Source organism: Micromesistius poutassou (assembly GCF_964030765.1).
Source record: "Micromesistius poutassou genome assembly, chromosome: 11".
Taxonomy (NCBI): domain Eukaryota; kingdom Metazoa; phylum Chordata; class Actinopteri; order Gadiformes; family Gadidae; genus Micromesistius; species Micromesistius poutassou.
Genome location: NC_140281.1, coordinates 6,605,173 through 6,620,916, shown reverse-complemented (window position 1 = coordinate 6,620,916; position 15,744 = coordinate 6,605,173). Strand labels below are relative to the sequence as shown.

Genomic DNA, 15,744 nt, shown 5'->3' with positions numbered 1-15,744 from the left:
GTCTGAACGACTCAGCTGAGAACCATAGCCGTTTCTCAATTCGCGTTCTTGTGTGTACTCGTGTACTTGTGTTCTCGTGAAACGTCATCAGTGGTAGCCCAATGGTGCCTTCTATTTGTCTCGTAATCGCGACTTGCAGCTCGGGTGTGGCGTCACATCCATCTCGTAAAACGAGTGTCCTCGTTCTATTTGGCACACAACAAGACGAGTCGGAGCTCTGCTTTCTGCTCAAGAATCGGCATTGTTGTCATAGCAACATGGAGCGTCTCTAGCCAATTTCAGCGGCACAAGCTACAAAATAGGCGGTATTTAACACATAAGAAGACTGTAACGACATGCCTATAGGTAACAGTATACAGTGCTATGTGTACGACTTCTTCATTTGGTTACAACAAAAACACACAAGTGCTTAAAATAGTAGAAAACCACAATGTTTACTACATGTGATGCTCGGAGTAGCCATCTTTGTTACTGAACTCGGGGTCCTCTGAGTTCAGACGAGTTGACGAGTCGTTTTTCTGACCTCGGGGGTGTTCTATTTGCAACTTCCGGTTCGTAACTCGGAAATCCGACTCGCAGATCGAGTCGGGTGGACAAATAGAAGGCACCACAAGTACTGTTCCAATTCCAAGTACGCGGGTACGCGAGTACGCGAGTACTGTCGTAAAACCCGTGTGTGTTCTCGATGCGTTCTCGATGAGGCCGTTCTACCGAGGATGCATCGGAGGTGACTCGTGTGGACTTAGGACCGTTAAATATACCCATGTTTTAAAATATTAGTATGTAAGCTATAATAATAGGCTATATATAGGAACATTTTACATATATAACAAAAATGTAGGCCTATTCATTCAAAATATTGACATACTATTTAAAAATTAAAGAGGCTGGGGTTTTGTTTTATATAATTTGTTTATATTGTATACGTCGCTGATAGAGGAAACCCATCGCAACGGCAACGAAAATCCCGGTCGGATCCATCCGATCGTGTGTGTGTGTTTCTATCCTAATCTGTGTAATTTCGCGCTCATTCGTTATTATTATTATTTGTTATAATAGCCTACTCTCCAACTACATAGGCAGTTAGGCACGCGCATCTGTACCCTACATATAAAAAGTTGTGTGTATATAAAAACACACGACAAGCATATCTTTTCATTTATATTCATTCAAAATATTAACATACTATTTTAAAATGAAAGAGGCTGGGGTTTAGTTTTATATAATTAGTTTATATTGTTCAGTAGTTTGAGGCCGTAAAGCACAGTTAACAGAGCTGAGGTGGTGACGTAATCGGGTCCGCTGCTGTTCCAATTTCAGGTGCGTACTCGCGTTCTCGGAAGTCTGTACTTCGAAGTCCGGACTTGCCAAGTAGGCCTACGCGAGTACTTTTTCGACAGTTTTCGATTTTTTGCACTGCAATACATTTGACCTTTCAGATTTTTCAGCAGTGCAGGGCAATACATTTCACCTTTCAGATTCTTCAGTTCAATAAATGGTGTGCATATTTACATTGTTTACTCCATTTAGACTTTTGAACTCTGTTCAAATCCCTTCACTTGATTAAAGCCATTTAACGTTTCTTTACGTCTTAATCTATGTGGCTTTATTAAAACATATTTTCAACCTCACTTTGTAGGCCTACTACAGCACTCACCGCATTTTTTGCAGGAAATGCATTTTCTAGTATTGACTGTGCTTTACATTTTAAGAAGCATTTCTCACTACCGCTCTCATCTTACCCACAGAAAACAGATAATTGTTCAAAGGTTGTGAAATTAAGAGAAGACAAGAGACTGAAGTTGAGGTTGGTTTCTATGTTCAGTGTCTGATTTCTGTCCAACCATAACTCAACTCATCCACACTCAACTATCAATCTTTCATTGGCTATACAACCCTCAGCTGAATTTAACTGAAATATGGTTATGGTTCTTAGCAGATGCCTTTATCCAAAGCGACATGCAAAAAGATCATAAAGATCACAGGAATTTCTATGAACAGTAATCCCTTATGCGTGGGATTACATTTTCTAGTTATATTATATTCTATGATATTATATTATATTATATATATGAATTTCCGGTAATTTGACTAATGTAATTCCATGTTAATGTGCATCGAATATTTATCTTCCCAGATTATCAATTATTTTACTTTTATTTTTTCTTATTATATTCTTATTATATTATTCTGTGATGATAAATATTTGATGCACATAAACATGGAATTACATTCGTAACATAACCGGAAATTCATATCCGTGTTTATTCCCCCCTCCCATATAGCAGAACACAGCTCACGTGCTGTTTGAAGCAACAACACTCGTAATCTTTTGAGATTAGAAACATCTGCCTAATACTGTGATATTAATCAGAATATCATATTTATATGCATATATTTTCCCCTTCGTGCAATATAAACCAAAATGATTAGCTTGAATGTAGCATTAAATCGACAGTGGATGTACAAATTATTCAGTCACACGCATATGGGCCCATATTGACTTTTCTTCTTCTGGTATATTTTAGACAACCTGGTATCAAAAGCTGTGTTGATACCCTCCACAGGACAGGATATAATAGCACGACTATCTAACTAAATAACTAACTAAATAGTTGTCATCTCTTTTATATGGACTTGTCTTTGAGATGTATCTTCCGTTTATGTCCTTATTTTCCCTCAGGGATCAATAAAGTACTAGTTCATGTATCTGCCCTTTTTTTTATTACTTCTTCAAACGATATCTCTGTATAAAATGTAAATAATATCTTCTTTTTTTCATGGATTATATAAGGTTTCTATTTATTTATTTAGGGCATTAAGACGAAGATTTTGTTCAAAGCGGCTTGCAAGTATATTTGTCAGCAGAAAGAGAAACAATATATTGTATGGATTGTTAGTTGCTGTGCGGGAGGATTTGGAGGAGAGCACAAGTCATCAATTGCCTATCCTTAGGAGGCTACTGATCCAAAGGCAAATGGCACTCTCCAAAGGTCAATAATGGCTTAATATGCTCAATTATTTTCATCCACACACTGCCATATGGGAATAGATGAGGCACTGTTTCCAAACCTTATAACTGTCTAATGCTAGAAAGTCGAGGACAGCACTTGAAAATGTTTTCCAAAGTAGACCTTGATGTTAAAAACCTGACTTTTAACCCTTTGCCAAATAAGTGATCTTGATTACTGCAGCCTCTGGTCGTTGCAACAGTATATTTTCCTACCAAACAGTATATAAACCAACCCGATCTGCCAAATACATAAGGACTTGTTTTGCAGATGTGGATGCGGGGGTCGGACTAATGTTTTTAAACCTTTCAAAGTTCCGTAAAAAATATGTTGTTCTGGTTTGCTCATGTCTTGCATAGTGCTGTAGCTAGCCAGTTAGGAAGTTTTATTTGCTTAAGTTAGTTCAGGATATGCCTCAGATCTTTTTTACAAGTGTCATCTCATCTCTGAATCAATATATTGTAGAATTGTCAAATGTAGAAACCTAGATGCTGAATATGTGACTTATATTATATTATATTTATTCCTCACAAGAGCTTTTGGTTATTCGTATCTCTACATTTCATGGAGCTGACCTTTAAACAACTTATTTTCCTAAGTTACATGTACAACTTTGGCAAGTCAAGGAATACTCAAGTTTCATTCAGTCTACGACTTTCGAAAGAAACTGTCATGTATTGCCCTGCCAAAGCATTACCACACCTTCAGCTCTTCACAAAGGAAACATGTTCAGTATAATGTAATAACCAATTGATGGCAAAATAACTTAAGTTGTAAATTTCTTTCTTTCTTTCTTTCTTTCTTTCTTTCTTTCTTTCTTTCTTTCTTTCTTTCTTTCTTTCCTTCCTTCCTTCCTTCCTTCCTTCCTTCCTTCCTTCCTTCCTTCCTTCCTTCCTTCCTTCCTTCCTTCCTTCCTTCCTTCCTTCCTTTTCCTTCCGTTTGTTTGTTTGTTTGTTCCTTTCTTCTTTCCTTCGATGCTGGTTCCAAGCTAAGCCGTGTCTTGCTGGGAGTTGACCACACTATTGGCCAGCTGGATCAGCATTGGGTATCTGAAAGTCCTGTTCCTCCATGACTCAGGAATCCCCTGCACACCAGTCTGGAAAAAACATCAAGCCAGTCAGTCCGACGTTTGGAGCGAAGAGAGTCCTAGTGTAGGCGGCAACAGCGGCATACATGGAGCCAAGTGATTTGAAGTGTCATTTAACCACATTGTTGTGTCTCTTAATGTAATAAAAAGATGAGTTAAGACCAGACCTGTCCATCGAATGATCTTGATGTTTTTGAATACCAAGAGACAAAGCTACTCTTACATTTCCAATATATTCAAATTCACAACGGTCACACAATATCTTTGTTCCACAGCATCTGGGCCCCAATACAGCAGGATGATGTTGTATGGAGGGCCCCTCTTACCTGCGCTCCAAAACAGGCACCAATGAAGGAAGCACGGCTGGAAGTGCAGCCCCCGCAGCGCATAGTGTCCCTGACTGCCTCGTCTAGCTGGCCGTGGGTCAGCACCGCGTGGAGTGCCCCCTGGAGGGCATCGGGCAGAACTGCAAGACATCTCCAGTTACAAGGAATTTACGTTTTTTTTCTTCAATAAATATAAACAAATGTGTTCCAAGTATAGAACAATGTTTAATTTTGTTAATGTTTAAAGTGATATACATGTATAAATAGCCTCAAGTAATCTGTCCGAGCACATGAGGACATTTTATCACTTGAAAAACATGCAAACCAAATTCCATGCAGTATATTGTAGGGAGAATATAGTATATTGCAAGTATATTTTAAGACTCAAAATTAAAATTGAATGAAAAAATATCAGTTAAATCCAATAGGCCCTCATCATAGAGGTGTAAACGTCTGGGTGAACACAGGTGTTACTCTTGGTGTGTATGAGTGCACTGGCAGATACTTAACTTAATGAGCTTATTTTCATCCCTATAGATACACCTCTGATAAAGGCCTCTTACTCTAATGTTGGACCCTCAATAGTTCACCATCCAATGGTTTTGACAATAACTGATTTGTGAGATTAACATTGGCTAATATAGCATAAAGAAATCCTGTGCATTTGACTTACAGATCATCATTTTAGAATATAGTTTTGTATAGCAGGTTTATTTTTTGAAAACCAGTTGCCTGGCCCCTCTGAAATCTGAGACCATTGCAGCATAAGTTAGGAAGAGAAGACAGGGCAAATGTGTGAAGATAAAAAGGCCAATGCACATGCACACAAATAGAGAGAGAGAGAGAGAGAGAGAGAGAGAGAGAGAGAGAGAGAGAGTAGCAGATATACTGACAGGAAGCAGAAGCCGGGCCCATGCCAAGTGAACAGACCTGAGCCCCTGCTGTTGAGTCCAACAGTACAGAGCATGGCTGGCCAGACTCACCTCATGTGTTGGTGAACACAGCAGGTATGAGCTCTTGGCTCTCCTTGGCTAGGTTTCCCTTTACCTGGTTGATGTGAGCTAATACACACACACACACACACACACACGGATGAGGTGTTTACATTGTGTTTACCAGCTTGTGTTAGCAGATTTTGACAAGTTGTTATTTTTAACATTCAAAAAGCACATCCTTCAAGATCCTTCCAACAGGGTTTTCTAATGAAGTGATGTGAAAGGAATTGTGTAAATAAAAACTCAACACACCTCAACGGCAAAAGAATCTCACTTTTGTGTGCAAGTAATATATACAGCGTACTTCTAGTGGATAGAAGTATCGCATTATTGTGTTGCTACACAGTGCTAATGACCACTGAATATCCAAGTAAGTATATCACAGGACAACAGTGTTCCTTTATGTGAGATTTTTTTAAATATTGACGATTGGTAATTTGATGTTTGAAAGCTTACCAATAACAGCCTTATCCAACTCCTGAGGGTTCTGCCTCCCGGGGTCGTTCAACTGGCCCAGCACTGCATCCAACACGTTAGGATCCGGCCCATTCAGGATGAAATGCTCCACAAACCTTTAAAGTCATTATTATATCATTTCATTATCAGGACACACACACAGACACACACAGACACACACACACACACACACACACACCCCAAAAAACATTCTTTAGTCAAAATGTACTCAGTATCTACCTACCCCCTCTCTACCACCTCCACGTGCTCATTCAGAAGGTTTAGTGTTGTTAAGGTTTAGAAAGATGTTTAAAGGGGCAGTGTGTAGAATTGAGTGCGCTCAAAAAAAACCTCATTGGATGAACTCAGAATTAAATTGTGGGCAGAATTTCCATCCAATAAATATATGTTACTCCAACCTAAAACAAGTCCATCGATTCAATATAATGTATTTGAGTTAATCTACCAATTTTTTTTAAAGTTGGTCCAGCTGAAACTAAATTCATCTATCTAATGAAATTTTATTGAGTTACCTCTACATATTTGTGTCAAAGAGAGCTAAACAAAAGTGATTATATTAAAGTAGTTAAAATAAATTGTGTTAAACCTAAAAATATATGGTTATTTGAAAATGAATTATTCAAAAATCCCCCCCCTACCCCTATAACCCCATATAACATACATGAGACATTACCTGTTTGAGGTGCTTTTATTTAAACCTAACCAGATCATTAGTGCAGCCAAAAGATTATTTATTTCGAACAAGACTTCAAAATAAGTAAGTATTAGTAGTAATTCCTCAATAGAGGTCCCCAAAAGGTCAATAGAGCTCTGAATACAATATGTGCATATGCACATGCTCAAAATACAACTGTGCTCATGCACGCAAACATTTGAAAAAAATAAAATCAGGGAGGAGCAATTACAGATCAATGCTCTATTATTTATGGCTCAAAGCTCAGTTAAAAAAAAAAGAACTGGTCACCCGTTTCACATGAACAGTTTGATTTTCAACTGCTGTATTTTGGTGTTGAGCGTGTGTCCATCCAGATTCATGAGGATTTTCTGGACAAACTCAAAAGTGTATTTCAGGTTGTCTGGGAAACTACGATCTGGAGTATAGATAAGCCCAAACAGCATGATGAAAGCCATTGTAGCACTTCCGACATTGGTGAGGACTTTCACGCCTTCAATGACGACTCCAATGTCATCTGGCTCCTCAAACTGACGGACTGTGTGAATGCCCATAACTGTGGCAACAATGTCATTCTCTGCATCCTCAGAGTTGTAGTCGCTCGCTGCAGGCAGAATAGGACCAAAATGGTAGGTGCCTCTGGGCGTGGAAAGAGCTAGACTAAGGGTGTGGTCACCTCACCTGCGCATGCTCCCCTAATTGACATCAATCTTTTTGGGTTGAAGGGATAGGTCAGCAGCGTCAGCAGAGACGATGAATACATTTTAAGTTACACGTGTTAAACTATTTTGGTTTTTATTTGAATTAATATATATTTCATTAGACAAGTATAATATTAATTTGTCACATCTAAGAAGGGCTTGAATCATTTTTTTGAGTGTGGCCTCTTGCGGAACAGACCTTAGAATGAGCCCTTTATATCTACATAGAGGACCCTCTTCCACGGAGCCCGCCATGTTGCATCACCATGTTTATACAGTAGCCCAGAACAGACTAACGGTGTCCTGGCTAAAACTGCCCAACCAGGCTCATTCAATCTGGCCCCCTAATCATCCCCCTATATATAATTGGCTCATTCATTAATTCCCTCACTCTCCACCTCAAGCTGGTGTGTGGTGAGCGTTCTGGCGCTGATTGGCTGCCGTGCATCACCCAAGTGGGTGCTACACATTGGTGGTGGTTAGTGAGGTCCCCCCTTCACTGTAAAGCGCTTTGGGTGTCTTGAGTGTCTAGAAAAGCACTATATAAATTATATTTATTATTATTATTATTATTATTATTACTAACAGTTTTTGAGAAGATGCGTTTTTATTTTGTAACCATAATCACTATCTTGAAGGCTATGACATAGACTAAATAACAGGATACTATATTAATCTATCAAGGAACCACAGCACATGACAGTGGGCTACTCGACGCAGTTGTAGGTAATAACATCATTTTGGACGTAACTTCTGGCCCCTTACAGGGGGGCCCCCTTTGGGGGCTCCAGGCAAAGGTGACAAGAGTATGCCTAACAGTACGGCCCACTGCTGCTTACAGGCAACCTCACCGCTAGATGCCACTAAATCCTGAACAGCACCTTGAAATAAGCAGTTATTTCTTGGATTGCATAGTCATTACTATTAATATTTAAGTGATTTACGCTTTTTTACGTATGTGTAAAATAAGGAGGTTTTGCGTTTTTGGGATTAACCCCCAAACCTTTCTGTCATGGGTGAAACAAACTGCTGCCTCACTATCCCCTGATCACTATTGTTAGGACATTGATAAATGAACGTTGTCCCTCTTGCTCTTATTTTCAATAGCTTACCTCGCTGCGGCCAGTGCCATGGCAACACACATGTCGTTATTCTGTGTGACACGCACCGCCATCTCAACTTTATCTAGCATCTGGGCCCGCCCGGCGAACATGGCCACCACAGGGGCTATCTTGGTGACACAGTCGATCTGACAGTCCACCTCACATCCTAGCAAACACACACACACACACACACACACACACACACACACACACACACACACACACACACACACACATACATACACACACACAAACAAATAAACTAATGAATACCCCAGAGTAACAACATAACATAACATAATTAAGCCAAAGTTACACACAATTGAATGGTGACAGATCTGTGTGTCTGTAAGTGAGTGTGTGTATTACCAGTCTCTTCTTTGCGGGCGTCAACATTTCTGATGAAAGATTTCAGGCTTGCATTCCGCCAAGGCCCGTTTATGGGGAGCTTGGCTTTAGGACCTGAGGAGTTAACAACAGAATGATTAACTACTTAATCCCTCAGTCATATTTCTAGAATTTCCAGAACAAAAAAGAACAAAAGTCTTTTGTCACCAAAATGAGGGAGAGGGAGAAAGCGTTTGCAGTGCTAGACATAAACCCTCAAACCCATTGTTGAATAATAAACTCATCATCATTATTATTATAATTAAAATGATGATCATTATATTTTAGTCAGCAAAAACCTCTCATTCCAAAACAAGGACATCAGTGTGACTATTGGGGAACATTTTGAATGGAATGGGAAGTCGGGACGAGCGGTTTTGTGAGAACATGAGACACAGTGTTGTCATTGAGCTTCTCAATGTCAGAAGCTTGCATCCCTTTGGCCGTCACCATTTACATGTTTTTTTCATCCCTTGTGAATTGTTGCGATTTGATAGTTTTAAAGTTTATGGGCAGAAGTAAATCCCACTTGTGCAGAACATATGTCCTCTCTGTCTTGTAACGATGTACATAACATTTGTTATGATCACGTGTGCTATTTCTTGCAATATTCAATACAAATTTGCATATATTGTTTGGTATTTTTAATAACAATATGTGGTCTTTTTAACACATATAATGTACGTTGATCTTAAAGCTTCAAAGCTAAAGAGTCTATTACTAATATATGTGTAAAACCTTTTGATTTCTAGTTCATGTTTTGTACATATATTCTTGTTCTGTACCACTTCACTGTGTTTCATACTATCTTCATGTTTCATGGGACTCTCATTCACTCATAGCCTACCTCCCTTCTGTCTGTAGGGGTCGTTGAGTGGCAAATCGTAAACAGTCCCTGGGCCAAAGAAGCTGTAGGTGCGCTGAGTCAGGTCCTCTGCATTCACATCTGCTCAGGCATTTCATTATCATTAATATTAAATATTAAATAAGTGTTAACTTCATATATTTTAACGAATAAATGAGACAATAAGTTGTATTTGGAAGTTAAAAAGAGTAACTAAACACCCTCGCCATAAGTGGCGAGGAAGGTTACTGTGATGGCTGTTTCCGAGTGGCTCAAATCAAAATCAGATGTAAATGTGTGGATTGCTGACCTGATTGGTGGTTATTCTTTTTCAAAGTCTTCAAATATAATCAGGTATAACCCGTAGAGTTCCAAATATTTTAAACTTGCATGGTTTTCAACATCCAAGTCTCATGTATGGGCTCTAATCACTAGAGGGTAAAATATTTAACGGTTGGCTCTGTGTGTGTGTATGTGTGTGTCTGTACCTCCACAGTGACTCAGCGACTCCAGCAACACGTACGCCTGGTCTCCGTAGCACGTCTGCTCCCCCGTCTCCCTGCGGTAGAAAGGATTTGCTGACTCAGCACGAAACTCTGGAAAGGGCTCAAGTTCTGACAGCACCTCCTTAAGGCTGTCCATGTTGTACATCCAATGCATGGGCTGGGCTGAGGGCAAGAGAGAGACAGAGAAATGAGAGACAGTGTGAGTCAGTGAGTCATTAAGTCATCATGAGAGAGATGGGATAGCTAAACTAAATGATGTTCAATATTTCTCTGTGATCTACATTCAATCCTCTTAAAGCACATCACAATTATCTAAAGAGCCAGAGCAGGGCTCCAGAGCGCTTGGCGGACGCTGACACATCTAGTTAATAGTCTGATTTGTTGAATTCGATACACTTTGAGGGTGTGTGTGTCCCTATTCTATATTCATCTTCAATGCACCCTGGACAGCTTTGTAGCAACCATGCTTGATGGAGCTATGAAGTGAATATTGAAGACATTATAACTCATAGCAGTAATAGGTGAGCGTCTAGCTGTTTTGTATGTGTGATTCATTCACTACCCAATCTAAAGTGTAACTAAACTCCAGCACTGTATTTGTTTTTTGCGAAACTCTGCATATAAATGTAAAAAGGTAACGGCATTGCTTGCCTTTGCTACATCTATGGTTTAATGGTTTAAATGTATACAAAGGTTTGAATTTATTTTTAATTTTCCCGAAGCCAAAAATACGATTATCACTTTCAATCGTGTGAAGGTTGACATTTTTTTATGCACTCTAAAACATAACTGAGTTATGCAAGTGATCATGATTTGGACAGGCCACGTGAGGACAACCCAAAGCATATCAGAATATGTTATCGGTAAGGAAAACATGTCTATCACAGGCATGCTTCTCACTGATTATGCTGCTAGGGTGATTGGTGTCTTCTCACTGACTTGATAATATAATGAGACATGGCAACACAGTTGTCTGACACATTAGAGCATTTGAAATTTTTCTATTGTCAGTTTCTCCAACCACGATCAACCATATCCAACCATACAGATTTAAACAGTTAATCCCCTAGCCTGGGAACCAGACGAATCTCGCAACCTCATGTTTAATTTGCTCTGCAAATAAGGTCTGTCTCCCCTCCCATACAAAAATATTTCTGCCCGGTACGATTAAGACCGACCAATTACAACCATCTATCAAATATGAGGCGAGCCGTTGAGGCCTTTTCAACAACAACAAAGATGACTGCCACGGATGAAGAACGGTCTGTTGATTCTGCTATCGAGACAGTATAGAAAGAACTGGACGTTCGCCAGAAAATGGCACTCTGATCATACCACTACGGCCTCCATCTGATATTTGATTGCAGCTGGAGCAAAGCATAGCAACAACAGTTTAATTATCGTTGATTTTTGTACTGCTTGTTTGCATGCAGAAAATCCACCATGTAGTTTCTTGTTATTTAAAAACCATTAAGCATTTTCTACTGGAAGAATGATAGAAGGAGGGTTGAAGACCCTCTGTCCCACCAAGTTATCGTACCTGCTGCATCTGCCACAGCTGCCCCGATAATGGCCCCTATGGCTCTGTCAGCCAGGTCAGCCATCTGAAGGTCTGTGGTTAAAGAAAGTTGTAGAATGTTATAGCATGTTATAGAATGGAACATCATGTCCTTTTATAATTATTTATTCTCATAAACTTTGGAGCTTGAAAAAAAAAACACATTCAGCTTGAATATATTTCCTCTCTTTCTTTTGTGTGTGTGTGTGTGGCTCCTTCTCACTCTATCTCAAATCAACGTAATTAAGCTTGTTAACCTTGCTAATTAAGCTAGAGCTTGATTGGCATGGGAAATATGCATGTACATTACCAAAGCAGATTTATAATTTAAACAATGAAGACATAAGAATGTCATTAGAATAACACTTCTAATAAGAATATCAACATACTAAAGTAACACACACAGCTAGAAATATATGAAAATGTTATAAGATACGAGAATCCAATATATTTCATCATTGCCAATACATTTACACCATGTCTACAATAGAATACTCCAATACCCATTTATTTTTCATGAAGTCCATGGCATGTACTTTGTGACACAACCACCAATGCAATTTATAAAACAGGAAAGGTATAATATCTTACCGTGTGAATCCTGTGTTTCACAGGTAACTCCCAGTGTGGTAACGACCAGAGCAGTGCTTCTGTCAGCTATGTGATGCCTTATCATGGATCCAACTGCTCTTTTGGGTAAGACCCGCCCAAACTGCCAAGAATCGCACTTTGATTGGCTAACCCTAACCATCTCCCCCCTAATACCTAAGCTTAACCATCTCTAACATAATGCCTGAACTTAAAACCTGGAACACATTTTTTTAGTACATTAATTGCAATCTTTCACGATAATTAAAAATTATTTGTCGAGCCCTTACACATTAATGTGTCATGGAGCATGACATTAAATGCTAAAAAGGAAGATTTAGAGTAGTCTAGTATCAGATACTGTTGGTATTGCATTTGTCTTGGAATTAGTCCTTTACTAGTTTTCAAATCAATATCATTACCATGAAAGAACAAATGTTTCCTGTATATTTCCGAGCAAGTTGCAATGCAATGCAATTTGCAGGTTATGCAATGTTAATTTATTTTAATTATGTGTAACAGTGATGTGATGTACAATGATGTCCCCTTCTGGGATTGTGTGACCAACATAGTACATAAAAGGATATAGGCCTACAAAAATCATACAACCACTGTTACACATTTGGGACACAATTGGGACAAAACGAAGGCCTGAATTGCACACATTAGTGCCACTGTCAGTGATTTGCCAGCATGCATTACCTGCTAACCCCATATTCTATAGAAATCCAAAGGCCAAATCCATATAAATCCTATTATACTCTCCTAAACCAGAGAGACACAGTAACCATTTGCCACTGTTCATAATCTGTGTGTTCTGTGAAATCAACTGTACATTCATTTTTATTCAACAATAGGATTTTGACCATATTGATCATCTTGGTAATCTTTCTAAATGCATACAACAGCATTTATAAAGAGTTTCTAAAGCACCTTGGTTTGAGCCCCAATACCTCTTTAAGATAAGCAAAACAAAAGGTTCATAAAAACAGATCTATGAAATGATAATTATCAACTCTAGTTTTGAAACAACCTTATTTTCTGTTTTTGGTGCATTCCCTTGAGCGTGAGTGAATCTCCAGCCCTGAGTAAAGGGTCATCCCAGCGTTAATAGGAGGCAGACCCCACTTATCCCTGTGCTACTGTGGGGCCCACGGTGCCATTGAACCCTCTACTGATCCACTTACACCAACACAACTCAGCATTACTATCAGGGGTCACTCAATACACAGGAGCAATCAATACCAAATGGAAAACAATGAACAAAAGCCCTGCTTCAGTCTACTCTGGTGCCTTTCAGCTCACATAGTCCTTGTTGTTTTATTTTTGAATCGACAATGAAAGATGTCGTTCTAGGATGCATACAAATGTATGGTTACATATGTGGATATCATTTTAGAGTAGAAAGGTGTGACAGCTGTGACATTGCAGATAAGTACCTCCCGACAAATAAACAGGAAATGACATTTGCTTTCTTTGGCAGGATGATAGCATGCCCTTGACAGAAGGGGGGGGGCGCATCAGGCACTGTCAGCGCATCGGATGACCGATGAGCAGGGGTGCACCTCTATGAATTACGGAGGAGGAGGAGAGGGGCGGCTTCTAAAACAATGGAAGGTGTGTGGAGACACTGTCGCGGCCCCCATGGATCGGGATGGTGTGTGTGTGTTTGGAACCTTGTTTCCCAAGCGTTCTCTCCTCACAATAGAACGCCTGGAACGGGGTGCTCCCAGGGGTGAGCTCTTGAGAAGAGAGCGGGATGGCTTCCCAGCAGACTTTGGATGGAGCGATAGGCTGAGGCCAGAGAGAGAGATTGAATTGAATTGTTTATTGATCCACATCAGCTATCTCATCCACAGAGGAGTGCTGTTCTGTGGTCAAAAGTACAAATTGCATTGTCATTTTTAGACATAAACATGCATTTATACAGCATACACAAACACAACACAAACAAAAACATTATATATATATATATATATAATAAAAGAGGAAATGAAAATCATTACTTGATTGGTTATTAAGTTGGTTATATTCTATTCTGATCAACCCATAGTCATAGTACCCTTATGTACTTCCACAGGAAAAGGTACATAGCCTCTTTTAAAAGAGGAGGAAGAAAAAACTAAAAACAATCATGTAACACCTTGTGTAAATAAATACACTTTCAATGACGGGCTTCAGATGGGCTTCCAACAGAGGGACATCTAATTGAAGCCCAACAGATTCCACCTGTTACAAATCCTTAGTAAAGAAACTCTGTATTTAATCTCCTCGTTGTTGTTTTCTTCTTGCTCTGGACTGAAAATTGTGTTGCAGTATACCGGGATAACAGTGATTCATGGCCCTTTCCCAGCCTTGTGTGTGTGGGGGATTGTGTAGCGGGTTTGGGGGTTCAGGGGATTACGTGTGCCAAGTCTTGCAAATAGACTGTGTAAGCATTGAGAGCATGGAACCTGTAACCCCCCATCATCCAGGAAAAGCATCAATCTACACGTCACCTAGTGGTACACAAAGCTGGAAACAAGAGCCCAGTCTAGTCCTGCTCTGAAGTCATAAACACCCTCCCTTCCCTTTCGCTGAGCTATATTTACCATTGACCGAATGTAAATCATGTTCATATAATACATTCTGTTTAGGGCAGATAAGCCTATTGTCCTACCCCAGGAGCCATCGGCTTCTAGATCGCTTGATTTAAGCCACCCGTTTTATAAATATATATACACTACCGTTCAAAAGTTTGGGGTCACCGAGACCATTTCATGTTTTCCATGAAAACTTGCTAACATAAAAGTGTTTTCTAATCATCAATTAGATGATTACAGCCGTTTCCAGCTAGAAGAGTCATTTACCACATTAATAATGTCAGAGTGTATTTCTGATTAATTAAATGTTATCTTCATTGAAAAAAACTGCTTTTCTTTCAAAAATAAGGACATTTCTGAGTGACCCCGAACTTCTTAACGGTGTATAAATGGCATTTAGAGAAACTATAGGTGGCTGAGTAGTTTCATTAATTAATTAATGATTAATAAAGAGTATTGGTGAAGATGATTGCTCAAGGGCATTTCCTAGCAGTTGTAGAGGGAGAAGGGTGTCTTCTCCATTCCTATCCCAAAATGTTCCAGATGGTCTAGGAAGTGATCAAATTCGTAGGGCTCCCCAAGATTGATTTTCCAACAATTGGCCACGCCCCCCCCCCCCCACTCCACCACCACAGTGTCACAAACAAACACACACAGAATCAATCATCAATTAATGCAACTTGCATTCAGCAATCAACCGACCATAATTAGGCTTAATGTTCTTTTCATTAACGGATATTAGAAAGGATACATCCTATTAATATACATATGCATACTATTAACTTTCTTCATTGATTACTTGGCATGATCTTGGCTCAAGATCATGATACTGAGTCAAAGTTGTGTTTGAGTGCTCTCGGCTGTACAACGCGTCTGCAGCAGCCCAATTTATTTGAGGTAAACGCG

General features: G+C 39.4%; 1 pseudogene across 1 annotated transcript; it reads right to left on the bottom strand.

The window, feature by feature from the left end:
• Positions 1–2,352: 2,352 nt before the first annotated feature.
• LOC311355493 (crystallin J1A-like) lies at positions 2,353–12,433 on the bottom strand (annotated as a pseudogene). Its single transcript has 10 exons — positions 12,260–12,433; positions 11,651–11,722; positions 10,093–10,272; positions 9,608–9,706; positions 8,743–8,835; positions 8,383–8,539; positions 5,876–5,991; positions 5,408–5,485; positions 4,425–4,564; positions 2,353–4,107 (listed from the first exon to the last, which is right to left on the bottom strand). The product of its transcript is annotated as a crystallin J1A-like (transcript).
• Between the last annotated feature and the right edge of the window lie 3,311 nt (positions 12,434–15,744).